Source organism: Triticum urartu, chromosome 5 (assembly GCF_003073215.2).
Source record: "Triticum urartu cultivar G1812 chromosome 5, Tu2.1, whole genome shotgun sequence".
NCBI classification, from domain to species: Eukaryota; Viridiplantae; Streptophyta; class Magnoliopsida; order Poales; family Poaceae; genus Triticum; species Triticum urartu.
In genome coordinates, this window is record NC_053026.1 from 63,383,402 (window position 1) to 63,411,180 (window position 27,779).

Genomic DNA, 27,779 nt, shown 5'->3' on the forward strand with positions numbered 1-27,779 from the left:
CCTAACTACTCCTGGTCGTCGTCAGCGGGCTACACGTAGTAGTAGGCACCTCCAGAGTAGTAGGAGTCGTCGTCAAAGGTGGCATCTAGATCCTGGGCTCCATCGTCTGGTCGCAGCAATCGGGTAGAGAAATGGGGAAAAGGGGGAACAAGGCAACCGTGAGTACTCATCCAAAGTACTCGCAAGCAAGGAGCTACACTACATATGCATGGATATATGTGTAAAGGGCCAATATCAGTGGACTGAACGGCAGAATGCCAGAATAAGAGGGGGATAGCTAATCCTGTTGAAGACTACGCTTCTGGCAGCCTCCGTCTTGCAGCATGTAGAAGAGAGTAGACTGGAGTCCTCCAAGTAGCATCGCATAGCATAATCCTACCCGGCGATCCCTTCCTCGTTGCCCTGTTAGAGAGCAATCACCGGGTTGTATCTGGCACTTGGAAGGGTGTGTTTTATTAAGTATCCGGTTCTGGTTGTCATAAGGTCAAGGTACAACTCCAAGTCGTCCTGTTACCGAAGATCACGGCTATTCGAATAGATTAACTTCCCTGCAGGGGTGCACCACATAACCCAACACGCTTGATCCCATTTGGCCGGACACACTTTCCTGGGTTATGCCTGGCCTTGGAAGATCAACACGTCGCAGTCCTACCTAGGCACAATAGAGAGGTCAGCACGCTGGTCTAAACCTAAGCGCACAGGGGTCTGGGCCCATCGCCCTTAGCACACCTGCACGTTGCGTGGGCGGCCGGAAGCAGAACTAGCCCCCTCAATACAAGAGCAGGCTTACGTTCCAATCCGGCGCGCGCCGCTCAGTCGTTGACGTCACAAAGGCTTCGGCTGATACCACAACGCCGAGTGCCCATATCTTTCCCACGTAGTTGGTTAGTGCGTATAGGCCAGTAGCCAGACTCAGATCAAATACCAAGACCTCGTTAAGCGTGTTAAGTATCCTCGAACGCCGAACAGGGCCAGGCCCACCTCTCTCCTAGGTGGTCTCAACCTGCCCTGTCGCTCAGCCTCAAAGATCCACTCGCGGGTACTCCTACGAGTCGACCCGTCTTTGGTCACCACATGTATCATGTATAAAGTATAGTATATACCCGTGATCACCTCCCAAGTGATCACGGCACGATAGTATAGCACAGCAGACAGACAAGAATGTAGGGCCACTGATGGAAAACTAGCATCCTATACTAAGCATGTAGGATTGCAGGTAAAGGTAACAACAGTAGTAACAAGGACAGGCTATGCATCAGGATAGGGTAACGAAAAGCAGTAACATGCTACACTACTCTAATGCAAGAAGTATAGAAGAAAATAGGCGATATCTGGTGATCAAGGGGTGGCTTGCTTGGTTGCTCTGGCAAGAGAGAGGGGTCGTCAACTCCGTAGTCGCACTGGGTAGCAGCGGCGTCGGTCTCAGTGTCTAGCGGAAGAAGAGGGGGGGAAGAAACAGTGAATACAATGCAAACAGATGCATAACGATGCATGACAAAGCAAAGCGTGATGCTAGGCGTGCCCTAACGCGGTATGAGGTGATACCGGTGAAGGGGGGAACATCCGGGAAAGAATCCTCGGTGTTTCGCGTTTTGGGGCAGAGGAGCCGGAGGGGGAAAGTTGCGAGTTCGATAGGTTAGGGATGCGTGGCGGACGAACGGGCTGCGTATCCGGGTTTGTCTTGTCGTTCTGAGCAACTTTCATGTACAAAGTTTTTCCATCCGAGCTACGGTTTATTTTATATTGATTTTAAAAGATTTAAATCATTTTTAGCATTTATCTAATTATTTTAATTCGAAATTGGATTTACGACATCAGCATGATGTCATGCTGACGTCAGCAGTCAACAGGTGTTGACTGGGTCAACCTGACGGTGGGTCCCGCATGTCATTGACTCATAGTAATTAAGCAGGGTAAATTAGCTTTAACTAAATGATTAGGTTAATCTAATCTGGTTTAATTAAGTTAATTAATTCTTTAATTAATTAATATTTTAATTATTATATTTATTATTTATTTTTCCTTTTTTATAAACGTTCCAGGGGCTGGGCCCCTATATTCAGTGACATAGAGGCCATAGTGGGTGCAGGCGTGGTGCCCGTGCCCGAGGCCGAATGGGGCTGGCCCCTGACGTAGCCCGCGGCGTGGGCGCCGGCAGCCAGAACGCCTACCAGTGGGGGGGCGAGCCGCGATGGACAAGGCGAGGCCAGGGACGGCGACGAGTGAGGCAGGAGGCGAGCGCGTCGAGGGGGGAGCAGGGGGCGGCCACGCGCGAGCCTCGGGCAGCGCGGGCGGCCGGTGGGCGAGCAGAGGCGGGGAAGCCCGAGCGCGGCGGGGGGCGCGAGCGCGCGATGCGAGCGCGTGCGCGGGGGCGCGTGGCCAGAGGAGTGGCGGGCCGCGCGGGCAAGCTGCGGGCGGGCGCGCGGTGCTGCGCGGTAGGGCGGCGGCGGCTCGAGGCTGCAGCAGCAGCAGCAGACAGAGTACCGCCGGCAGCCGTGGGCACACACACTGGGTGCGGCCGGCGCGCGGGTCAGGTGGCAACGGCGAGCGGCAGACGAGGTCGTGGCACACGGGGTAGAGAGGGGAGGAGGAGGGCACGGCCCTCACCGGCGTTGGAGAGCAGAGGTGGCGGCGAGGCTCGATGTGGTCCGACGGGGAGGAGGACGGGGACGGGTCAGCGGGGTCGACGACGGGGGAGAGGTCGAGGCGGCGAGGTCTCCAGGTGGCGGTGGTGCGGCGCACGGCGACGGCGCCGATGTCCAGGGGCGTTGGCGTCGCGAGGAGGGGGATGAGGACGGGGGGTCCGATGGGTGGTGCCGGTGAACGGCGAGATGGCGGGGACGAGCCGGGGCATCGGCGTCGGGTGCCCCATTCCCGATCCAGATTCGGGGGGAGCAGAGGGGGAGTGGGATCGTGGGGGTGGGGGTGTGGGGCGACGAGGGTTAGGTCACGGGGCAGTGAGGGGGTTATGGGAGGTGGGGTGGGCCGGCCTGGCGGCCTGGTGGCCTGCTGGGCCGTGGCCCAGTTGGGCCGGGGGGGTTTGCCCGTTGGTTTTCATTTTTTTTATCTTTTGTTTACTTTTCCTGGTAATTTGTTTTGCTATTTTATGTACTACACATTTTAGTTTTGTTCATTATAAAACAGCACCTAATGTAGTATTACTAGTTATACCACTGCCAATACTAGTTAGGCATTTAATTAAAATAGTTTGTAACCTTATATCTTAAAAAGGTATTTAATTAATTGTTCCAGTTGTTGTTATAGTTAATTTAGAGCACTTAAATATTTTATAAACATGTGGTTTCTCCACCATTATTACCTATGAATTATTTGTCATATCCAGAACATTTTAGTTTTGATATTGGAAAACTTTTATTGTTTGACCTGATTATTGATTTGAATTTGCTTCGTTTTCGAATCAACGCGAGTTTATCAACAGTAACCGAGGTGAAGTGGCATCGTTAGTAGAGGTTCACTATAGCTTAAGTACCGGGGCGTCACACCTGATACATAATGCCTTTGGTAAATTGTATCCTCTGCTTGGCCAACCATGCTCTGCTTTCGAGCTTGTGTATTTACTTTTGAAACTTGTGGTATATGTTACAAAGATGCCGATGGGTTGAACCTATGTCTTCCCCTAATCCGTGAGAACCCGAAAGTTTTCACAAGTCATACTCTCCCGGTGTTCTACCAGATAAATTCCAACACTACAGTTTTATCAAAGCGACAGGTGAATGAAATGTTATGCATTAAAGAAGTGGGAGTCGACCTTGAACTTTGTGTTCATGCCCATGAAAATGATGTAGAACATCTCGGAAGCTTCTTGCAAATTGATTATCCAGCTGTATGATTCGTTCGGTATTTTTGAAATTGATTCCTTACAGTTATGGTTCCGACCATGCTGTCCTGATCTGATATATCTGATGGAAATTCATTCCAGTGCCTCGTTTATTTTTGGCAAGGTTGAAGTATCTACTGTCATAGGTCAATGACCCGGTTCTACTTCTATCATGTTCTACCTTCGAGTATTACCCCCTGGTATCTCAGAGATGCCTTGCCATTGCACCACATCTTACTAACTTTGTTGAAGTAATGTCTTTCCTTGCCGTAATCACTCTACGGGTTCTGGGTTGTTGTCAACCGGGGGCACCGACTAGTAAAATTATTCCGCACTACAAATCAAATACCCATAGTATTTTTACTAGGAAATTCTGAACCCAATCTGGTCATTCCTAGACTATCGGCTGCATCCTGGTCTTTCTACTTTTGATTGTGCTACCGCGTCCTTCTCTGGGGCATGAATTCTTTAGTGTGTGAGCACGACTTACGTCGAGCTTTCAACATCATGTTGCTTGTCTTGAAAGGCAACTTTTTTCCCGAGCTTACATCTTATATATTGATCCTATAACTTGCCACTTCGTCATTTCCTTGCTTGTCGCCGTTGTTGTTTGATTGCACCCTCTTGAAACCTCCTGGCAAATGTGTCGGATCACCTTCAACACTTTGACTTCTTCCGAGATGTCAACTGTGTTCATGATGAGAAATACCCTCCTTGCCCTCAATGATTTTATTATCATCAACAACGCCCTTGACTTCCTTTCATCGCGAACTTGTCCACATTATGAATACAACTTGCTCTCCAGCTAGTGCTGTGTTCTGCCTTGAAGTATTACTGTCTTTTCTGTCGAGAATGTTGTGGGGATTGCTCCACCTCTTAGAAATTATCGATATGATGATACTTCGCACCATCACTATTCTTCCTTGGTCCCCGTGTTGTTTTTAACCAGGATACCAATATGCTAACGATGTTGTTTGAGTTCTGTACTTCTAGCAACCCTACTGCTTTGAAGTTAACGATCGACAGTTCGTTCTTAGACTGTTGGTTATTGAATCATCACTCTAACATTGATCTTGCTGCCTAAGGTCATACTTCGGGCACACCTTTCAACTAATGATTGATGGTGTATGTTTTCCTAGAGCATACAACATTATATTATTTGAATTGACAAGTGTCATCTTCTTGTTCACATTATTGTGGAAAGCCATCCGTTTGGAATTCTTGATGAATTGTCACTGAGCCCATCAACCACCTTCTCATCCCCTCCTTGGTTTAATGATGAACTATTGTTTCAGGAACCCGCTCCCATAGTTCATTTCCTGAGAATCTTGCAATGTCATTTCGTCTATTTGTGTTGCACCTTTTCTTCTCGGACATCCTGAGTCTGAGGTATCATGACACCAATCTGATCTGAATCTCAGTCAGATATGATGGTTGGGACAACTTTCCAAGAGTTATGATGTTGGTCCTTTGATGACCCGGTAACATGATGTCATGCCTAGCACCCCCCCTGGCTGGAGGATCTATCATTATAATTTCTTTTGTAAGGATAACCATTCTTCCTGGAGGAAATTGTAAGACCTATTTTATAAGTTGCTCCTGATGGATCATTTGTGTACCCAAAGTCTGGCCCTTGATTGAAACACCATATCACTGCTACCTCGAAGCATGACTATGATAATCCTCTCTTCAACAAGAACATTGGAGGCGCGATGCTAAATGTTTCTTGGTCAGCTATCCAAACACTGTTGTATGGGTAACATCTTGATTAATTCTTGCCTCTTATCTGAATGGTTGGGTACTTGCTCTCCTACCCTGTATGCCATGTTTTGCTTGTACATGGGAGGGATATACTCCTAATAATTGTGTGCAATCACAATTTTCCTTTCCATTGTTCTGTTTAATCTGATAATCGCGTTTTCCTTTCCATTCTTTTGTTTAACCTTTCCTGAATCTGACTTAACTAAGCAGAGATAATTCCCTGCTTAGGTAGGCACCTTGTTGTACCACTCTGTCTGTAAGACCCTATTACTATTGTTGATGACATTCTGGTAGCCACTGATGGACGAGAACCTTTCCTATTGGTCCGCCTCGTTCAACGAGCAGGAAAATGGTTCTCTTCGTCCCTCGCCTTGGTACCAACATTGTTGCCAACATAGCTAACAAGCTATTCACTGACATGCCTCCCTGTCGCGGCTGTGCAAGATGTCAAGACCCTTCCTACTTTCAACCCACATGGTGGGCCATAACCCACAGGTCCTAGGATTGAAACCATGTGATTCGCGAGCTGAATGCTATACCATTATTCATCCTGGAATCAGACACCATGTTATTCTCGTTGTTCAAACCCCCATTCTAGCTTATGTCTAGTCATCGAATGATTTCCTACCTGTTTGAAATTTTGGTACCATCGTATATTGCACTCAATGAATTCACTGAAATACAACTCGTGGGGTACCTTGTGTATTTCCCATTGAGTTCACCGTCAGATGCCCAGCTTTGTGGAGATGCGTTCTTCCGGAGTTTTTGCCCTTGGTCGCGTTCGTGGGACGTTGGAGATCCCGAAGAAAGGGTGACAAATTGATCATGCTGACTTGAAGTAGAGAAATGAAGACATCAACGAAAGGGATTGACCTCTTCGAGAAGAGCAACCAGCACCGAGAAGACCCGTTAGAATTTCTTAACCGATCTCTCCCCCTTACTCCCCTCCTAAATCTCGGGGCGAGATTTCTTGTAGTGGAGGAGAATTGTGACGCACGGATAATCAAGCTACAGTAACCTCTCTTAATGATGCCATGTCATCATGATTACTGTTGCTAATCTCGCGTCAGTTCGAAACCCAGTTCAATATTTAAAAATAAAGTCAAACAATAAAAGTTTCCAAACATTAAAACTAAAATGCTCTAAACATGCCAAATAATGCATAGGTAATTATGGTTAAGAAACCCCATTTTTATGAAATGTTTAAATACCCTTAGGTGAATAAAACAGTAGCAAAAACCAATATTTAAATGCTTTTATAATTAACAAAATACTAAACTAAATTGCTTTGGGGTAAAGCCTTTTGTTGTAGTGGGTTTTAAAGTATTACTAAATTAGGGATCATTTTCATATTAGGTAAAACCTAAATGAAAAAGAAACTAGAAATAAAACAGAAAAGAAAAATAAGTAAAAAGAAAAAAGAAAAGAAAACAAGAGAAACCCCCCCCCCCCCCCCCCGGCTCCCCAAGGGCCTTGGCCCACTGGCCCAGCTGGATGTCAGGCCCAAGCCGGCCCATGCCGCCCTCCCTTACTCCCTTATCCCCTGTCCCCGAACCCTAGCGCCCACTACCCCCCACCCCACCCCCACTTCTCCCCGATCCCCTTCTCCTCCCCATCTGCATCGGGCAACTGCCCCCGAGCCCATCGCCCATATCGCCAGCGCCCCTATCCCGTCCCCCCACGTTTGCCTCCTCTTCCCCCCGATCTGGATCAGGGGGCAACTACTCCAGCGCCCAGCGCTCGCCGCCGTCGCCGGACCTCACTGTCGCCCGAAGCCGCCCCCTACGCCGCCGAACCTCGTCGCCCCTGCCGTCGTCGACCACGTCGGCGCCGCCCCGTCCACGCCGGCGCCGCCCCGTCCACGGTCTCCTCCTCACCGGCCGACCCTGAGCCCGCTGCCTTTTCCCTACGGCCCTCGTGAGCTTCCCCTCTCCTCCCCTTTCCCCCGTGCTGCTGCTCCCGCCGGCCACGACCCGCACGCGCGCCTTGCTCGCCCCGCACCGCCTCACACGCGCGGTGGCCGCGTCCGGCTGCGCCCGTCGCCCCACGCTGCGCCTAGCTGCTGCTGCTGCCTATCCTGCACGCACGCCTACGCCTCGCGCGCCCGCGCCGGCTGCTCCCCATCACCCGCTGATGCCGCCTGCAACCGTTCGCCATGGCCACGCTGGTGGTTCGCTCCTGCGCGCGCTCACCCCGACCCCCTACTACGCCGGGCAACGCCCGACCTCCTGGTCACGCGCCCACGCGCCGGCCTCGTGCGCCCCCTGGCCCGCCCGCAGCTTCGCCGTCGGACGCCCGCTGCCTCTAGTACCCCGGCCCGACTTCGCCCTACCCCGGCCGGCACCGTACCTGCCGGCATCCCTCTGGGTGCCGTAGTGCACGCAAACTGGCACCCACGCCCGCGCGCCCGCAAACCCACTAGGCTCCCCTAGGCCACAGACATCTGGGGCTCGCCCCCAAAACGTTTTAATAAAAAAAGGAAAATAAAATAAAAATAATTAATATAACTAATTAATTAATTAGTAAATTAATTAAGTTAATTAATCCTATTTAATTAATCTAATTAACTTGTTAGTTTAATTAAATAGTAATTAGATCAGTTAAACCCTAATTAGACTAAACAGTCAATGACGAACGGGATCCACACGTCAGTCGGCCAGTCAACACATCTGTTGACTGCTGACGTCAGCATGCACTGTTCTGGATAATGTTGTATTAAATTAATTAAATAACTGCTACAATTAATTTAAATCTTTTAAAATTAATATAAAATAAACCGTAGCTCGGATGGAAAAACTTTGTACGTGAAAGTTGCTCAAGACGACGAGACGAATCCGGATACGTAGCCTGTTCATCCGCCACATGTCCCTAACCTATCGAACTCGCAACTTTCCCCCTCCGGTTCATCTGTCCGAAAACGCGAAACACCGGGAATACTTTCCCGGATGTTTCCCCCCTTCGCTGGTACCACCTTCTACCGCGTTAGGGCACACCTAGCACCGCGCATTGTCATGTATTCCATCGTCATGCTTATGTTTGCATTATATTTATTGTTTCTTCCCCCTCTTCTCTCGTTAGACACCGAGACCGACGCCGCTGTGACCCAGTACGACTACGGTGTTGACGACCCCTTCTTGCCAGAGCAACCAGGCAAGCCCCCCCTTGATCACCAGATACCGCCTATTCTTCTCTCTACTGCTTGCATTAGAGTAGTGTAGCATGTTACTGCTTTCCGTTAATCCTATCCTGATGCATAGCCTGTCCTTGCTACTACTGTTGTTACCTTTACCTGCAATCCTACATGCTTAGTATAGGATGAAAGTATTCCATCAGTGGCCCTACATTCTTGTCCGTCTGCCATGCTATACTATCGGGCCGTGATCACTCGGGAGGTTGTCACGGGTATATACTATATACTTTATACATGATACATGTGGTGACTAAAGTCGGGTCGGCTCGAGGAGTACCCGCGAGTGATTCATGGATTGGGGGCTGAAAGGACATACTTTCCCGACGGCCCTCTGTGTGGATCTTTGTGGCGGAGCGACAGGGCAGGTTGAGACCACCTATGAGAGAGGTGGGCCTGGCCCTGGTCGGCGTCCGTGGTTATTTCATAATAACACGCTTATCGAGATCTTGGTATTTGATCTGAGTTGGGTCGTTGACCTTATATGCACTAACCGCCACGTGGGACAAGATATGGGCAACCGGCCTCGTGGTATCAGATGAAGCTCTTTTTGACGTCAGCGACTGAGCGGCGCATGCCGCATTGGACCGTAAGCTCGCGCTTGTATTAAGGGGGCTAGGTCTGCTTCCGGCCGCGTACGCAACGTGCAGTTGTGCAATGGGCGATGGGCCCAGACCCCTGCGCACATAGGATTTAGACCGGCGTGCTGACCTCTCTGTTGAGCCTAGGTGGGGCTGCGACGTGTTGATCTCCCGAGGCCGGACATGACCTAGGAAAGTGTGCCCGATCGAAGGAATCGAGCGTGTCAGGTAATGTGGTGCACCCCTGCAGGGAAGTTGATCTATTCGAATAGCCGTGTCCACGGTAACAGGCGACCCGGAGTTGTACCTTGACCTTATGACAACTAGAACCGGATACTTAATAAAACACACCCTTTCAAGTGCCAGATACAACCCGGTGATCGCTCTCTAACAGGGCAACGAGGAGGGGATCGCCGGGTAGGTTTATGCTATGCGATGCTACTTGGTGAACTTACCATCTACTCTCTTCTACATGCTGCAAGATGGAGGTGGCCAGAAGCACAGTCTTCGATAGGATTAGCTATCCCCCTCTTATTCTGGCATTCTGAAGTTCAGTCCACCAATATGGCCCTTTACACATATACCTATGCATATGTAGTGTAGCTCCTTGCTTGCGAGTACTTTGGATGAGTACTCACGGTTGCTTTTCTCCCTCTTTCCCCCCTTTGCCTTCTACCTGGTTGTCGCAACCAGATGCTGGAGCCCAGGAGCCAGACGCCACCGTCGATGACGACTCCTACTACACCGGAGGTGCCTACTACTACGTGCAGCCCACTGACAACGACCAGGAGTAGTTAGGAGGATCCCAGGCAGGAGGCTAGCCTTCTTAAGGAAAACTTGTTTAACTTATGTCTGTACTCAGATATTGTTGCTTCCGCTGACTCGTCTATGATCAAGCACTTGTATTCGAGCCCTCGAGGCCCCTGGCTTGTATTATGATGCTTGTGTGACTTATTTTATTTTTAGAGTTGTGTTGTGATATCTTCCCGTGAGTCCCTGATCTTGATCGTACATGTTTGCGTGTATGATTAGTGTATGATTGAATCAGGGGCGTCACAGAATACCATGTGGAACTTGAGTTCAGATGTTAGGGTATTGTAAGAGATCTTATATTGTATATTTGTAGCCAGTAGCGTCGGATAGATATACGAAAACTTGTTGTTCGACCAATCCCTCAGAGAAGGAGAGGTCGATCACTTCTCTCTGTATATGTTCATGACGATCTTCTATACTTAATGGTTTCCGTCATTTGATTACTAGCTAGCATGTCGAGTCCTCTCTATACGTATAGTACGTAGCGTCGACCAAGCACGGAGATAAGAGAGGACACTTCACTCTATTAGCTAGCTAACACAATATATGAAACCCCTAAATTAACCCTACAAAACCCCCACTCCCCCCTTTCAAAAAAACAAAAACCCCAGCCCCTGGACTGCTGACGCGTGGATGCTTTTTGGTCCCGGTTGGTGCTACCAACCGGGACAAAAGGCCCTCCTGCCTGGGCAAGCCACAGCGGCCACGTGGAGCCCCATCTGTCCCGGTCGTAGGCGAACCAGGACTCAAGGTATTGGGCTTTAGTCCTGACCCTTTAGTCCCGGTTCTGGAACCGGGACAAATGGGCCTTTTTCTACTAGTGAACCTTACCATACTATGGTTAACATTGCTGCTTTTACTTTGTTTGTGACCTGTCATGTTCGTATCGTGCAACGTCTTTTACATTCGATGTGAGAACGTCGTTGATCAACCAAGTAATTCGCGTGCTAGCATTGGTTTTCTAGAATAGGAGCCCCTTAGGAACTCAATTTGTTTGCATGTGCGCTTTGTACAGACTTGGCAGTGGGCTTTGGGTAGGTCCTCAACATTTGTTAAGACTATGTGTCGCAACTCAAATGACAAGGTTGGTTGTAAACCTTTGACAAGTCGTCCTCTTTATTGGACGATGGAGGTTGGTGTGCCATGAATGCAGCCCCCAGGTCTATGTTTATAGGGTTACTGGATTCATCCCCTATACTAACTGCCGGTTGGTCCAATAAATGACGCAACCCTCGAGTCTGGTAAATAGGAAGGTCTCCTGAACCAATCAACAAACATTTCCATTTAGCAATCATATACGTGGTATTGAAACATAATGAAGTGATTGCGTGGCAAAGAACTTTTTATTCACTGTTTAATACATGATCGAGATAATATGATTAGTCCACAAAGTCTTACGGTTAAAACTTATGCTTAAGTAGAAAAAAAGAATTTAAAATTACTAAAATAGTGGTTTGTGGATGGCTCCATGATCTCTTTCTTCTTCCTGACCTCCAGGGTGATTAGGGAATAAGTGGATCTACCAATAGGTCTGTAGCCTTTGAGTTATCTGCTATTCTGAAGGCCTCCACCCCCAATCATGCGGGAGGAGCCTTGTCTGCTGTACCCGGGGAGGCCCCGCGACTATGCCTTGTCCCGTGCTGCTATTAGCATGGGCGATGCATGCGTCGGCCTGAACCACGTTCACGACCTCTTCCTAGAGGGCATGCAAGGGATTGCCATTGGCTATGATTACTTCATATGGCCCTAGCATATTCAACTTCATGTAGGCGTAGCACGATATTGCCATGAACTTGACAAATGCTGTCCTTCCGAGGACTGCAATATATTCTCCTGGAAATGGGATAACTTCAAAACAAAGGTAACCTCTGGTGTTTTTTGACCAATTGGTGCCACCTTATTTCCTAGTACTATGCCATGGAATTCTGTTGATGAAGGCCAGAGGGCTTGTAGTGGTACATCTATTCTATTTAGTGTGCTGACATATAGGATGTTGATGCCGGAGCCTCCATCCATGAGTACTTTGGGAAAATTGCAACCCCCTTTGAGTACTATGCCACCTGGGTGGTCTTCTTGGCAGAAGGAGATGGTTTGTTATGACCATTCCAGAAACCGACTATGATGCCTCGTGCACGTGTGATGATGTCGGCACATGTGCCTCGCTGGCCTCATCTCAACTATAATCATGTTAACTCGGCGTTTGTCCTTACAAAACACTCGCTTCCCTGTGTTGCGGGGCTGCTGGTCTTGGTGGGCGACCGGGACTGGCGGGGTTGCATTATGACCCCCTTTGAGTTTATTTCCCTTCTCCTTGATGATATGTTCGTTAAGCTGGCATTCCCTCGTGGGGTCTTGTGCCTTATGAGTTTCTAGCTATGGTATAAGCATGGTCCGCTCATGATTCCCTCATATGTGCGGGGAGGCCGCCGCGGCTTTCCTCCCTACCGCTACTTTTTGGCTCCGGCCTCTTTTGCCTCATTTGCTGCAACGATCAGTTCAGAGTCATGTTCCTCCTTCCATTTACGACCCACCTTTCCCTTATTGTTGCATCTTTCAGGGGCGTCTCCACCGGTAGGCTACCAGATATTAAGCCCTGGCATGGAGCGGCGGCTTGCCCAAGCGGTTTCTTCCCCTATGGCGAAGTCATTTTCTACATTCATGAGTGCTGCCATGGTGGTCAGCTTGCCCTCACCTTGCTTCTTGCCGAGCTTGTGGAGAAATATATTGTCCTGCGCCCTGCTCACTAATGCTCCGTTGGCTATTTCGTCCGAGATGTTTGTTAGTGTGTTCTTCTTTTTGGGCCATCGCACCACGAAGTCACGGCCGAAATCGTTGTCGCCTTGCATGATAATGTGGAGGTCGGTGCCTCTCCCTGGATGCTTGTAGGTCCCTACAAAATTGTTGAGGAATGCATGCTCGAAATATTCCCAGTTGAGGATGGAGTTGGGCAGGTGGCTGCTGAGCTAGGAGCACGCACGTCCAGTGAGACATAGCGGTATGTGCCATATGGCGTTGCTAATGTCTCTATTGTCCACATCGACTGCTGTGAGGTAGTCATTGAGCTAGTAATCGAGCTTTGTGTACCATTAGTACTTCTAGACACCACGAAGGGTGAATGGTTAGGGGAACGGGGGGTGTTATCACCGTGTGGCCGAAACATGCTAGTGCGATGCTTGATGTGAGCGAGTTGAAGCATGGGGGGCGGGCTCCATCACTCTTCCCATAGTATTCCTTCGCTCGTGTCTCGGGATGAGGAAGGTGAGCTCGGCGTCCTCCTGTTATCGAGCCTCTTAATTGTAGTGTTGCTCGTGTTGTACTGTTATAGCTGAAATCGGGCGCCTGAGGTTTGCAACCTCTGGCTCTAGCGCGGCCTCCAGTCGCTGTACTGATTCTTGTCTTTGCTCGTAGGCTGGGTGGTTGGCTGCAGAGAGGACATGGTCAGTGCCCGCAAGCATGTCCCTCGAGCATGACACATTGTCCTATTGGAGTACCTATGTGAGGTCGGCCAGGAGTCTGGGATCTATCGTGTAGCTTGTAGCATGTCCACTAACACCATGGTTGCCTGGAGACCTCAGGCTGGCATCAGTGCCGGTGCATTCTCCATTGGCTCATTGAATCTGATGCCATATTCCCGGCCGAGAGCCACGAGGTCAACAAGGATGGCTCATGGGAGACGGGAAGCTCGGCACAGTCGCTCATGCGTCATTGTCTCGTTCTACCACGCATCACGTGTGGTGGCCTCCAGGGCAAGCTGCTGTAATTCCGACTACGCATTCAGTTGCGACATGCGGAGGGCCTCCCGTGCCCTTGACATGGGGCCATTCCCTGGGATTGGCATTGTCAGATAGTTCATGCCGTATGCGGTGATGGGAGGCAACATTGTAGTAGCACATGTGGGGTTCATGTGTGATGCCGCCTGCCGTGGGTGCGGGGAAGCCAGGTGTGTAAATCCTAGGGCACTCGTGCTGCCTTGCTGCTGGACAGTGGTAATGGGCATTGTTGGCACTTTCGTTGTGACGACATGCGGTCCTGACTGGAGGGTGTGGGGCTATGAGCCATGCGGTTGTCATCGTGGGTGGTACTTGGGTGGTTGTGTCTGTGGAGGTACCCGCCGGTTTTGTCATCATTACTTGCTGTAGTAAGATGGCTGGTGGAGCTCTGAACTGGGAGGTCTCCTTCGAGGTGGTCTGGCAGTCCTCCGTGTCATCAGATGACTCTGACTTGCTCTAGAGGCCAAGCGTCGTGGATTCCCGAACGATGTGAAAACCGGCATTTTCGTCGTAGTTAATGAAGTGGATTGGTTCATAATCACTACTCTCCTCGCCCAAGATTGATACGATGTCAACTAGGTTGGTGCTATCGTTGGTGGTGAACCCGCTGATGACGCAATCCTCTAGCATGTGAGTGATGAGGTAATTGTCGCAGACCATCGCAACGAGCTGAAAGATCGGGCCAGGCTATTGTGATCATGTGAGGCCGGAACAACCCCTAGCCCGCGACGTCCAGCAGATGGGTGCCGCAAAGATGCCATAATCTCCCGAGGGTGAGACATGTGATGCGGGAGTTGAGTAGCCTAACTCATCCATGTCGGTGGTGACCTCCTGACCGGGTTGTATGTGTGGTGGTCGGAGGTGGCCTCTTGCTAAATGTCTACAACTTTTTGGGGGAATGGTTTTATGCGATCGTCATGGGGCTGACAGCGAAGATGTCATGGTTGCGGAAGTTGCCGTGATCTGTTGGCCCCGCAGCCTGCTCAGGTGGAGGCTGTCGTTGCTGGTGATTGCAAAGAACCCATCAGCGTTGCCTAGGTGCGCCGGTGGGTTGACATTGACCCGGCCCGCCCTATCGGCGGTGAAGGTTAGAGAAATCTGAAGGCACTACACCACGACACTGCATTCCCTACGGACGTCTGTTGGAAAAAGTCAGTTTCGCCGACCGACTGTTTGCTGAAAAAACTTCTATTAGACTGTTGGTCGGTATTACTCATATATAGCAACCAACTGTCAGTCGGGAATGCTAAAGTGTATAGCATCAAACCGTTGGTCGGTGATAACTGCGCTACTGTCACACAGTAGGTCGGCAAATATTGCTGACCGACCGTGGGTCGCCAACTGGGCCGTGCAGGCGACTTAGCGTGAAGCCCACGCCGAAATTTTCATGCTGCGTGTCCTCACAACCCACCTCCTCATTTCCCTAAAATAAAAACTCCTCATACACCATTCGGCTCGAAAAAATCAACACCACACCACTACCTCTACCCCTTATCTCCTTCCCCTCCCGATCTGAGCGGCGGCGGCGGCGATGACGTTGACGCTCGCATTCGGCGACGCTTCCCGCACTCTGTCCATCTCTTCCTTCCCACCACTCCATCACCATCCCCACATCGCTGCTGTTTTCCCATGTGGAGGTGGTCCTGTCGCGCCGATGCTCTCACCCAGCTGCCGTCGGCGGCACTTCTTGTTCGTGCCCAGGCGCCCGTTGCGGTCATCTCTCCCCTCGCTCCCATGGCGCCACTGCCCCAACCTATACCCAACTCCCTCTCCCCCCTCCCATGGTAGCAGATCTGAGCGGGGCAAGGTCCCTTCGGTCCTGGTGGTTCGGAATGAGGCAGGCGGCTTCTGCTCCCTTATCTTCTGGCGACTAGGAGTGTGGCCGGTTGGTGCCCCCATCTCTCTTAGACATCCATGGCAGCAACAACATCCGTAAGCTGTGTGTGTGTGCAGATTTTTAACTCCAACCGATTAACCTTCCATAGCCCAGTGGCTGGTGCCCCCATCTCTCTACAGATTGGTTTCTTTAAAAAAAATCAGTTCTGCTTTGATTCATGGAAATAATTAAGTTCTTGAAGCATTAAAGTTCAAACCCTAGCCATCGATTGCTATTATTGTCTATTTATATTGTGTGATTGCTAGCAGACTTAATTGGATAATGTTTTTTTTGCAGGGTGAAACGAACTTGAATAGGTTTGGTGGATGTTTGGGCAATTACTCAACTAGGAGTACTAACTAAAACAGAAGGCCACTGAAACTTTAGTAGATTTTTGTGGTTCCAGTGTAAGTATTTATTTTATTGTTTCAGCATTATACATGATTAATTCTTTGATAGTAAGTGTATGAATACATGATTGATGTACATTAATCCATGATTATTTTCTTTGGGAGATTTTCTGAAGTTGTAAGTCTGTACCTAACCAACTGAATATTATAGATGCATTTGTTACTTTTACTTGACAGCATTGACACTCTGAAGATTGCAGGGCTCAATCGACACATGGTGTGTCAGCATTTGCCTATTTACCTCAAGGGCCTGCCAAGAGTGTTGCCAATACCAGCGTGCTTTTTGCTACAGAAATGAATTTTTGAACACTTGTAGCACATGGTGTCCTGGGAATCCTGGCTATGTAAATTTCACCTGCTAGCTCATTATCAGGTATTTTTATGCATCTATTAATCATATGAACTATACAAACAGGGAGAGGATACAATTTGGAGGAACTTTGGTAGTTAAACATCCTCACTTTCAAACTGTCAATTTCTCTCTTGTGTTATGAATAGAGTGTAGTTTAATCCACATCATTTTAGCTTATCCGAATGACATAAATATGGTGTGTGTACAAGTTTAGCAAATATGATGTTTTTTGTCATAACATACATGGCATCGGAAGTGGGCATCCTAGGGTGTTGTTGGATCTCTCAAGTTGGCTGCTGTTATTCTTGTTATTTTGCATGAAAAAACAGTATTTGTGAATCACCTTTCTGCTGTTTTTTGTATAGTCGTAGTTGTATTATCCAATAGATAATAGTTTCTGTATGCCCATATCTCAACTAATTCAGTAAAGAGGAGCATAGCAGGCAATAGGCTTTGTATTTGTATACTCGTAGTTGAACTTGGCATTCAAGTTTACTTTGTCACCATAGCCCTGTGTTGATACTCTAGTAGATTGTCAGCTGTGTTTATAGAATCCTCTTGCGTAAAAGGGTGACAATTCATCCATGACTTGATGTGTTGATAAGTTAACATACTCTCTTGATTTCGTTTTTTCTCTCGTTAATAGGGGAAGTGTTGGTCATGCTAGTGTGCATACTCACTTGGGAAGAAATGGAAGTAGGAGAGGTGACCTTCAATTCCTCACCTACAATTATGTTATAATTACTGATTAGAGGCACCCTACGAGCCTTTAGGCATTAATTAGAAGGAACTGAACCATTTGTTAGGGTGAACTATATGCAGCATTGAGCATTCTAATTATTCTTCTGCATTGTTCTCTATTTAGATAACTATTGTAGTGCAGGCTGAAGTGATGGCATGTATGATTGATATAATTTCATCTCAATAATAACTATTTTCTGCATAGTATATTGGTCCCAGCCTACTTGCTTTAAATGCCTGATTTTGATGGATTTTGTTCATGGCTTTGATTATACAATCTAGAATATTTAACCTTTTGAGCCAAATTCAACAGAGCATATCATCCAATACTAAGGATTTCAATTATCATGGTGTATTCAAGTCAAAGCTAAATAGTAGTCTACGTCCGCCTACCTTGGCAAGGATTCCAGGTGAATCTACTTTGGTGTTGTAGCTTCTTTCCTTCATATTACTCTTATTTTGGGGGATTTAATTTATTCTTAATCCTATTTCCATTCTGGGTGAAAATGCTGGGAACCTTTTGGACACATGTACATTTTACGTGTTCCCCCTTCCTGCCCAAAACAATGTTAGGTGAGCTAAGATAATACTTTCAGGCATTCAGAAAGAGTCACATCTATAATTAGCTTTCAACTCCATTTATCCAGTTTGAACTACCAGAAATCTATACATCTACTGAAAGAGTCATGCTTACATATATTTAGCTTTTAGCTCACTGTATCCACTATCTTCAAAGTTGTATGTTTATTTTTTTGGAAACAAGTGTTGGAATATTGTCTGCTAGTACAGTGACTTAAGTATATCCCCAGGAACACTATATGCTCAGCAATCGTACAAAGTAAATGATGCATTTCCTTCCAAATGGATATACAAAAAGTTGATTGAGGGTTTCTATGCCACATCCATGGTTACTGCTGGAAGTCGATTGGCAGTCTTCATGTACCGATATGCTATTTTTATAGATTAGGTAAGTGTATTCTTCATTTTGTGATGTTGTGTGTGCGTAGTGCACATGTGAATTCTGCCTGCATTCAATTTCATAGATTAATTAAGCATTGTAATATTTGAGGTTTGTTTGACTTTTGTAGGAAGCAAACACAAGGATGGACTCACTATGAAGCATGAAGCCAGCGATCCACATCAACTGGATGTTTTAGCTCTCATTTTGTATATCTGATGTATCATAGTTGCATCTTTTAGCTGTCCTTCTGTGAACCTGATGTATGGTGTCTTGACGGTTATGTCTAGAACAAAGTGAAGTGTATGTACGTGACATGGTGTCTTGGTTGTTATGTCTAGAACAGACTGAAATGTATGTATGTGACAGTTAGTTAAATGGAATAAAAAATGGTTGGTGCACCTGATGTATGGTGTCTTCTTGACTATCCTTAGAAACATGAATTATATGTATGTGACAATCTGTAACATATGTTAATTAAAGTTGTGGTTGGTAACAATGGTGGTCATCAAAAGAAAACACCATCTGATTGTTGGTCGGCAAAACAAACCCTGTCTAACAGTCGGTCGGGAAAGGCTAATGCAAGCCCCAACAAAATGTTGGTCGGGAAAGGTACATGGTTACCCCAACAAACCGTTGGTCGGGAAAGGCCCATGGTTACCCCAACAGTCTGTTGGTCGGGAAAGGCCCATGGTAGGCCCAATAGACTGTTGGTCGGGAAAGATGCACCATAGCCGCCCAACAGTCGGTTGGGAAAGATATGTCGGTCGGGAAAGGGATTTCCTGTCTGGACTTTCCCCAACAGACGGTATCGGTCGGCAATACTCTTTCCCGACCGACTGTTTGTTAGCGGAAGCTGTATTTTTGACCAACCTGGCTGTTGATGATGTAGTGCTGTGGTGTAGTGAGGTTAAGCTCTCCCCCGGCGAGATACCACAGGAATATGAGGAAGATCCAATCCGAGATTGGTCTCTAGATGATGCCGCCCATGTTTGGCATGCCAACTGACGGTGCAAAATACTGCTAGATTCCTTAGTATGGGTCCAAGCGTAGCTGGAAGTCACAGATCGAATGTCTCACTAGGGTTTTACCTAGGTTCGGGCCTCTGGAGAGTAATAACCTACATCTTGATTGCTTTTGTTATTCATGGTGGAGGGACACCTCGTGCGAGTGGTTTACAATGGTGTATGAGATTGCTACATTGAGTTTCTTTTTTTTTTGCGGGACTACATTGAGTTTCTATTTGTGACTAGATGCCTATGAGAGCCTCCTAGCCTCCCCTTATATACACGATGGAGGCTAGGGTTTACATGCAAGCAGATGCAATCTTGGCTGCTGCCGTCCTTGACTTGGGAGGGAAGAAGGTCTCCAACGCCTTCTTTAGGGTTTTCTTTGACCCCCGGGCCGAATACCCAAGAATTTGGCCCAATTTTTTTAACTATACATGTATACATGCTGGAGCCCTTTAGAGCATCCCATTCCGAGTCTGAGCCACGATAGCCATGCAACTGGCCTTCGTCTCCTACTCCCCTCCCTCGATCCAGTCCCCAAAACTAACTGATGCGGCGGCGGCGGCAAGCGATTCAAGCCATCCAGGTCGGGCGATCCAGCCCTCTACCCCTCTCCCTCCCTTCCAGCCATCCCTTTCCCTATGGCCCTCCCCTCTACCCCTCCCTCCGTGGTTCTTGCGGGGATGTGCCTCTACAGAAGTAGGCTTCAGGTGTCCCCCTGGCGTCGCCACTGCTCCAAGTGCCCACAGCCTTCGGCCTTCGTCGCCGTCGGGCTTCACCGCGTTAGTACGCCATCCATCTAGTATTGCATCCATCTATAGGTACCAACCAAGTAACCACCAAGGTAATTTTCCTTTGTTTTTTAAACAAATCTGAACCTTTTTTTGTAAATTTCCACTGCCATGCCACTGATTGATTGCTACTTTGTTGATTTATTCATGTAAATTGTAATTGTTTGTCAGTGCTATTGATTGTAGCTATAGGCTGTAGTCTGAAACATTGCCACTGTCACTGCCACACTATTAGAGATATTTCCACAAAGATATTTTGCTACTATTATCGATGTATGGTCATTGAGTCATTGATTTTGCACATTTTTTGTTCTATCATATTGCTTTTGCAAAAAAAATTATAAGAATACCCAGGAGGAAATTCCTAGCTCCGCCACTGTCGTGGTCCCCTGGGTAGGCATGATGGCGGGCCTCGTGGTGAGCTACCCCCGGTGTACAACACCATTAGAGATATCCCCGATATATTTTCTTGGAAATGGAGTACCACTAGATAGTACTTGGTGCAATCTACCTACAAGATGCTGTGTGAGGCATGATTCAATTACCCATCGCTCATTGCATATGGAAGAGTTGGGCGCCGCGCAAATGCAAAATATTCATATGGCCGCGTATCCAGTATCGTGTGTGGACCTCTGATCGACAACTCCAACATGGACTACAAGACACCACTGCTCCATGCTTCACCTACTGCTAGGAGGAGGATACGCTGCAATATGTCTATGCTAGGCAGGCATGACATGCTTGTTTCACTTCTTTGGGTGTACATATCGCCATCCCTTCGATTGAGGAGAGCCTTGAGGTGTGGTGGCTAAGATCGTGCAAATGATTGCCGAAGACAAGCAGAAAGAGGTTCGATTCGCTAGTCATTCTCATTGCTTGGAGCTTGTGGAAGCAAATAAATGTGAGGGTGTTCATGAATGTGGAGCAGCGACGTAATATGCCACAACTCGTTAATCCCATACTAGATGAGGTTCATTCTTGGAGGATGGCAGGAGGGTGTTTTCAAATCTGTATGATAGAGTAGCATGTATTTGTTGGTGGGTGGGTTCTCCATGCTGGTAGCCTACTTTATTTGGCTTACGACATATCTTGTAAACATTGTTCTGCCTTTTATAAAAATAAGGTACGCAATTTGCATTTTTTTAGATAGGAAACGCTTGCCCGGCCTTAAACTGAGGCAATTTGCATATTCTTATCAATAAAAAGTTTAATCTCCACATAAAACTAATGTTTTAATTAGGCACGGCATGGATGTGTGGAAAGAAAGGGAGATGCGGGGCACTTCAACAAGCAGGTGGATAATTCAGTGTTTCTCTCGAACGAAGCATTGTAAATTGCATATCCCCAGTTCCGACTCAAATACTAGTTGCAACGCTAGCTAAGAAATACATATACACAGGCAGAAGACTACCTTTTCTTTCTTTCGAAATTAATGCGAGAGCACGTGTGTACATCCATGATACTGGTGTACAGATGCAGATCTAGTTGAGGACAACAGAATTGCACTGCATATGCAGAGATAACACGCACGTATGTGCCTTGAGTAACAGTTGCTATCATAGCAAGTATTTATACGAAAGTATTGATGATTAACTTATCTAACAGCTAGCTAATTAGGTAGCTATAACTGGAGCATGGCATCTAAGAATTTATTATCCTCATGTTGGAACCCATCTTGGCAATCTCGGACAGCAGTCATAGACATGAGTATAATACCAGCTAAAACAAAACCGACTGGAAGACAGACCGTGAAGTGCGGGAGTCGCCGACGTTAGTTAGCATCAACAAATTCTTCGCCAACACGGCGTGGGAAGCCCTCTTCCCATCATACATGTTGATGGCTGCATCATCCTCCTGCTCCGATCACTGCCCCCTGATGCTCGCTAGTGTGACAACTCCCCCAACCCGGGCAAGGTTCAGGTTCGAGGGATTCTGGCCCAAATTCCCCCACTTCAGAGAAACAGTGCAACGGGCTTAGCACCGCCCAGTAAACCAGACCTGCGCGTTTGCCAGAATCAAAACAAAGATGGAAAGAGTGGCAAACGACCTCAAGTTGTGGAGCAAGACCATCTTCAGCGATGCCAAAGTGCAGTTCCATATGGCAAATGAGCTTATCCTCAGATTTGATATTGCCATGGAGACACGACAACTGAGGCCACAAGAGTTTAGATTCAGAAAACTGCTTAAGCAACAGGTTCTTGGACTTGCAGCGGTGGAGCGGGCACGAAGAAGACAGGCGTCACGGGTCACTTGGCTGCGGCCCGGCGACGCAAACACGTCCTTTTCCAACGCCAAGATCAACTCGCGAAAGAGGAAGAACTTCATCCACCATCTCCGCACTGACACAACCCTTGCAACGGAGCATGATGACAAGGCAGAGATTATACAAGATCATTTCCACTCCATCCTGGGCACAAAAGAGCAGCGATCCTGCACCTTGAACTGGCAAGAGCTGGGACTCCCAAGGGTGGCGGCAGCAGGGCTGGATAATCCCTTCACGGAGGAGGAAGTGTGGGCTGCCGTGCTTGCCTCCCCAAGCGAGAAGGCGCCGGGTCCTGATGGTTTTAATGGAGTTTTCTACCGCTCTTGCTGGGACATAATCAAGGGCGATGTTATGACCATGTTCCAGCAGTTTCACAGCTTATCTGGAGCAAACTTTGAGCGCATAAACGATGCTCTAGTGGCTCTGCTGCCAAAGAAAGATGGGGCTGAAAGAGTTGGAGACTTCAGGCCGATTAGTCTGATTAACTCGATCCCTAAGCTTATTGCAAAGGTTTTATCCATGCGCCTTTCAATGGTTATGGACGCACTCATTTCGCCAGCCCAAAGTGCTTTCATGAAATCAAGATGCCTGCAAGACAACTTCCTTTATGTCCAAAATTGTGTCCGGTCCCTGCACCGCAAGAAGAAGGCTGCCCTCCTGATCAAGTTGGATATTGCTCGAGCCTTCGACTCCGTGTCCTGGGAATACATTCTGGAACTCCTCACAGTCTTGGGCTTCAGCGCCAGGTGGAGGGACTGGATTGCCCTCCTGCTTTCCTCCTCCTCTTCTGCTTTCATGCTAAATGGCATCCCGGGTGCCCAGATCAAACACAAGAAAGGGCTAAGGCAGGGCGATCCGTTGTCCCCTCTACTGTTCATCTTGGCTATTGACCCCCTTCATCGTCTCATCTCCAAGGCAGCCGCTGATGGGATCATTGCACCATTGTCGGGCAGAGATGTAAAGCTCAGAGTCAGTCTATATGCAGATGATGCAATAATATTTGCAAACCCAGACAAGGAGGAAATTGACAAGCTGCTACAACTCCTTAAGTTGTTCGGTGACGCCTCTGGCCTGCACCTCAACCAAGCAAAATCCTCAATAAGCCCCATCAGATGCGATGAGCTGGACCTGGATCTCATTCTGCAGAGTTTTGGAGGGCAAATCAGGCCTTTCCCAATAACATACCTTGGTCTTCCGATCAGGCTGGGACGACTACGACTTGTGCATCTGCAGTTTGTACTTGATAGGATAAGAGCTAGGCTGGCCGGCTGGAAGGGCAAGTTAATATCAATTGCTGGAAGAAGGGTGTTAGTCCGCTGTGTTCTCACGGCAATCCCCACTTTTGCCCTGTCCGTGTTGCGAGCGCCGAAAAAATTCTTCAAGGAAGTTGACAAAGCAAGGCGGCGCTTTCTCTGGGCACAGGATGATGACCTCGCCGGAGGAAAATGCAAGGTCAACTGGACGACGGTTTGCTCGCCAACGGAAAAAGGGGGATTGGGAATCCACAACTTGAGCAAATTCTCCAGAGCCCTCCGGTTGCGCTGGCTATGGCTTGCCTGGCACCACCAAGAACGCCCGTGGGCAGGCACTGAGCTGCCATGCGATCAGCAAGACATGGCTCTGTTTGCTGCTGCCACAACGGTGACCCTCGGCGACAGGAAGACGGCCTCTTTTTGGAGCTCCACCTGGCTCACCTCGCCACCGTTGGCCGCCTTGTTCCCCGACCTGTTCAAAAGATCGAGAGGAAAACAGAAAACGGTGGCGGCTGCGCTGCATAATGACTCATGGATTCAGGATCTGCGACATCGAGGCTACGACGACATCGCTACAAGCTTCCTTCTCATGTGGCAAGTCATTGCGGGTGCAAACACGCTGTTGCAAGCAAGGACCCAAGACACCATCAGATGGATTTTTGACGCCTCCGGGAAATACTCAGCAGGCTCGGCATACAAGGTCCAATTCGTGGAGACTCAACAGACGGACAACAAGGCTCTCCTATGGGAAGCTTGGGCCCCTGCCAAGGTGAAGTTCTTCTGTTGGCTGCTGCTCCAGGATAGGCTATGGTGCAACAACAGATTGCAGAGGAGGGGATGGGTAAATGGCTACTTCTGCCGGCTGTGCATGCGAAGCCTTGAATCATCAGTTCATCTGCTCTGGGAGTGCCCACTGTCTCAGGAAATTTGGCGAAAGGTTGCCTCCCTCCCGGGGTGCGCCAGTATCTTAGCCGCTCCAAACGGGCCTCCGGGATCGTCAAAGCAACGGTTCAGACGAGCCATGCGCGCAGCAGGAACGGCAAACAGGAAAAGGGTGCAGTCTACAATGATGCTGGTAGCCTGGCGTATTTGGCTAGAGAGGAATGCAAGAACCTTCAGAGATCGCCAGCGTCAGAGTGCTGAAATTCTTGCAGCAATCAGGCAAGACATGGATTCCTGGAGGCTTGCCGGAGCCGAATGCCTGGAAACACCACTTGGTGACCCAGGCTGATCTCTGTTCAATTTTTAGGCAAATGACGACCCCTCTAGTGGCGTCAACTCTGTAACCCCCACCATGATCACTTGATCATGAATTTTTTTTCCGCATGCTCCTTGCTTAATCAATGAAAAACCAGCAGTGCTGGATCTTTCAAAAAAAAAGACAGACCGTGAAGAAGCTGTAGTCATTGATCACCAGGTAATAGAAGGCGAGTATCGTGACGGCACCGCAGGCAATTAGAAGGCACATGAGGATCCACCTGCTATGCTCCTGTGGCTCCGCCACCACGGCGTCCTCGCCTACGACGTGAGCGTTGATGAGGTTGACAATGAAATCCCTCATGGGAAAGCCAGGATCCGCCCTAGCCACGGCGTCCTCTATGTCGGCCATATACCTGCTGTGCTGGATCTGAATTTGTTCTTCGGCTGTGCGTCCTCTGGCTGCCTGAACCTAGATCGATACAATAAAAACTGTACTACAAGAGGAAGAACAGGGAACTTATTATGGGATGGGAATTATATAAGCCCCGGCCAGAACTAACCGCCTAATTGACAGAATAAATTAGCGCAAAGGGCGGAAGGTAGTTACATGACCTTTTTCTTTTCTGGAAATCTTATCCGGTGACCGTTCCTGGGAGGCTAACCCAGCGAACGTCCCATCACGGTCGCTGGCATTTGTACGCGCGTCCGGTGCCAGGCATAAGTCAGCTCGAGCAGGTCGGTGCTTCAGCTTTCCCAGTGAACGTTTCGTGGGGCGCATCGCCTACTAAATACGGGCATGGGCAGCCCGGCCCGACGACCCGGCCAGAAAAACCCGGGCCTGGCTAGGCCGGGCTTGATGCTCGGGCCAGGCTCGGGTCTAATTTTGCAGCATGGAAGATAGTTCGGGCTGGGCTCGAGCTTCGCTTTCCCTGTAATTCAGGCCGGGCTTGCATGTGCTTACACTGAAAAACAGTGTTCGGGCCTAATTTCGGGCCAAGCTCGGGATTGAAAACATGGAGTATTTTGGGCTTCTGGCTGGGCTCGGGCTTGAGAAATGAAAGGCCGGGCTTTTACAAGCCCTGCCCAAAACTCGACCGGGCCTGACGTTTGCCCGAGTTTATCGCCTAACACTTGGACTATAACAGGTTTTGTGTACATTTGCATTTAAACCTATTTTTATATATCTTATGAAGCTTTTTTTAATGTTTCATTTGACAAAAAATCTGAAAAACCTAATTTTTTTCATTATTGGTAGAATAAAACCCCTTTTATTAGGAGGATTTTTTTCTTCTAAACTTGATGTGTGCATCTTTTTAGAGATTTCAAATGGACTATCACATACAGATGTATATAGACATATTTTAGATTGTAGATTCACTTATTTTGCTCTGTATGTAGTCACTTGTTGAAATCTCTAGGAAGACAAATATTTGGGACGGAGGGAGTATGTAGCACGACATTTTTCTAGGTCCTTTGCAATGCCCCACATCACATTTTTTTAAAGAGCATGGCACTTTAATAATTAATAACATGTCATTTTCTTTTATTAAGAGGATGGCAGTTTTATTATTAGTAACATGGCATTTTAATTTATCAAGAGGGATGACAGTTTATGATAAAGAGCATGACATTTTTATTATTAATAACATTGCATTTTTATTCTTTGGAGGATGGCATTTTTATTATTGAGAGCATGGCATTTTATTATTGTTGTCGTGACATTTTTTATATAGAGGATGGCATTTTTATTAGTAAGAAGATGGCAATATTTTGGCCATGGCAAAAAGAAAACACAGACATGGCATTTTTATGAATTTGTGCACAGTGCACAAAATAAAGAAAAATTACATCATAGCATTTTTTTGTAAAGTAGCATGACTTTTTTTTATAAATTAACATGGCATTTCCATAAAGTAGCATGACATTTTTCAATTGTATATGTTCATGGCAATTATACAACATTTTTTCCTGTGTTTACAAAAAAATGCACTCCCTACTATAGCAGCGTCAATTAATTTGGCTTGGAGGGAGTATTTTTTTTGTTCATGGAATTTCTTTCAAAAGAGAAAAACTGTAAACTAGGCCTCCGGGCCATTGAGGATTCGCCCTGGCCTTTCCCTGGGTGAACGATCAAGGAGGGTTGATTCGTTCACTGGGAGCAACTCGCCCCAGCGACAAAATCGTTCGATCGAACCTCCCTCATGGGGACCGTCCCAAGTTATTGGTGTCCTTTTTTATACAGGAAATATTTTGTGGCTCTCTATGTCCATAATAGAACTACGGAAGGAGAGCTGCTCTTTGCATTAAGAGTATTCAAGAAAGGTCTATCAAATATAAAGGGACAAAAATTATATTGTTGTGATCCAAGTACTAAGAAATTAGTAGGGTACTTGACCTTATCCCACAAGACTTCAACATCTCTAATAATCCCAAGGCGTGAAATGGTGTCTCTATTTGCAAGCTTAATAGTAACATCAATATCTTCAATCTTGAACGGGTGCAATTTCATTTATAACTTCTTGATAAAGAGAAAATGGAATAGCACTCACACTAGCACCCATATAACATAAACCATGATAGCAATGATCTTCAATTTTAACAGAAACACCAGGCATGCCAACTACATGTTTATTCTTGTCTAACATATCTTGTTCATTTCTAGCAGGTTTAGCAATTCTAGCAGCCTCAGAACAGAAGTAAATAACATGTCCATCAATACCATCGACCAAGAGATCTTTAACCATTGCAATGTTAAGTTATATCTTAATTTGTTCAGAAGATGTAGGTGTTCTAATATTACTCTTATGAACCATAGTTGTAGCTTTAGGGCTCCTTTGATTCAAGGGAATTATATAGGATTTTTGGAGGATTGAAATCCTTTGAAATTTTTCCTACGTTTGTCCTTTGATTCATAGGATTGAATCCCATAGGAATTTTTCCAATGGAATCTTTTGTACTATATTTCATAGGAAATC

At 47.5% G+C, this 27,779-nt stretch overlaps 1 long non-coding RNA gene across 4 annotated transcripts; it reads left to right on the forward strand.

Moving 5' to 3' along the window:
- Positions 1-15,403: 15,403 nt before the first annotated feature.
- On the forward strand, positions 15,404-18,693 carry LOC125507907. Of its 4 annotated transcripts, none has more exons than XR_007283112.1 (7): positions 15,404-15,882; positions 16,124-16,233; positions 16,437-16,609; positions 17,235-17,293; positions 17,643-17,902; positions 18,139-18,296; positions 18,418-18,693. It is a non-coding gene; the product is annotated as an uncharacterized LOC125507907 (long non-coding RNA). The 4 variants fall into 4 exon arrangements; XR_007283111.1 differs by having other exon boundaries at positions 15,405-15,835; XR_007283113.1 differs by having other exon boundaries at positions 15,405-15,835; positions 17,643-17,739.
- The last annotated feature ends 9,086 nt before the right edge of the window (positions 18,694-27,779 follow it).